The sequence below is a fragment of the Aplysia californica genome, unplaced genomic scaffold, assembly GCF_000002075.1.
Source record: "Aplysia californica isolate F4 #8 unplaced genomic scaffold, AplCal3.0 scaffold00885, whole genome shotgun sequence".
In the NCBI taxonomy this organism is placed as follows: Eukaryota; Metazoa; Mollusca; class Gastropoda; order Aplysiida; family Aplysiidae; genus Aplysia; species Aplysia californica.
In genome coordinates this window covers 254,066-255,430 of record NW_004798155.1, presented here as the reverse complement: position 1 = coordinate 255,430, position 1,365 = coordinate 254,066, and the positions used below count along the sequence as shown (strand labels likewise).

The window sequence follows — 1,365 nt, the reverse complement described above, 5'->3', positions numbered from 1 at the left end:
CCCCCCCCCCCCCATATCTCTCTCCTTCACTAAGGCAAACAAGTTCAGTAAAAGCACATCATAATACAGGACGCAGTCTACTTAGTAAGCATGCCGAGAATAGAGAAGTCAGAATTTACTTCTTTTTTTTTAAATTTGGTAAGTGATTTTTTTTCGGCGCTCGCAGCTGCATAAGGTCATATGAGCGCATGGGACACACCAAACATTTTCAGTTTGTAGGAATTAGTTTTTAATTTAGCCCGGGTGGCGGCTGAAGCCTTCTCTTATCGATTTTTTGGCCATCAATGGATGAGGGGGGGGGGGCTACAGCTGAAGGCTATCTCGCTTATTAATGGATCGAATGTTACCAAAATCACATATATAACAAGCACAGTAAGGAGTCTTAGAATCCGCAATCAAATTTAAGAAAAAAGTTTCGTTTCCATGGATACGGCGGCCATATTGGATTTTGTTGACACATCATACATAATAAATACCACACTCATTTTTCATGGAAATAAATTGTTATTTTTTTGCTTGCATCTTGGCAAACCATTGATCTACAAATCTGTGTGATGAATTTTTCCTAAACTTACCAGAACATTTTTAATGAATTTTTTCTTGAGGTAGTATTCAGGTTTGCAAAAAATCCATGAAAATCCAAACTCCAAACACAACCAACAACAAAAAACACAACTATTCCATATCTCAAAAATTCATCACACAAAGTTTTAGTATTACCTACCATAAGGTCAAAGGTGTGGCTGAAAGACAGAAGTAAGAAGGAGCCAAGGTGTAGCAGTAGCAAGGTTGCCAAAAAAGAAAAAAAGTCAGGAGCCCAGAGATGGGGGCAAAGGAGGTGAGGGGGTGGGGGCAGAAAGTGGAGACGAAAGCAGACGACAGATCATGGTTAGAGAGCAGGGAAGGGGGTGAAGTGACATGAGAACATTTTGGAGAAGAAAAATTTCCGTTGCTGTCAGGTTTCGAGCCTGGGACATATTCAATGAGAGGCAAACACCTTAACCTCTAGACCACAAGAGCCCCCATTTTACATAATTTACAATTTCCGCAGAGACATTTTCTGCTGAAGTCCGCACGATCACACAAGGTCGATGTCAAGGCCATCGATTTGTTCATATATGTTACAGCTCTAAAAAAATGGCCTAGATATAATATAGGTGTTTGTTACAATTTCCGTGAAGACGGCGGAATGCTCTAAGTCGTTCATTGAGTGGGGGATTCGTGTGTGAACGGGGGTTGCAGGTGTGTGTGTGTGTGTGTGTGTGTGTGTGTGTGTGTGTGTGTGTGTGTGCGCGCGCGCGCGCACGCGTGTGAGTGTGTGTGTGAGTGTGTGCATGCGCGTGCACGTGTGAGAGTGTGTATGTG

At 42.5% G+C, this 1,365-nt stretch overlaps 1 protein-coding gene across 1 annotated transcript in view; it reads right to left on the bottom strand.

Annotated features, from left to right (window-relative positions):
- Positions 1-1,365, bottom strand: part of LOC101859444 (maltase-glucoamylase, intestinal) — a gene marked incomplete in the record, with an annotated part of 33,707 nt that overhangs the window by 24,113 nt on the left and 8,229 nt on the right.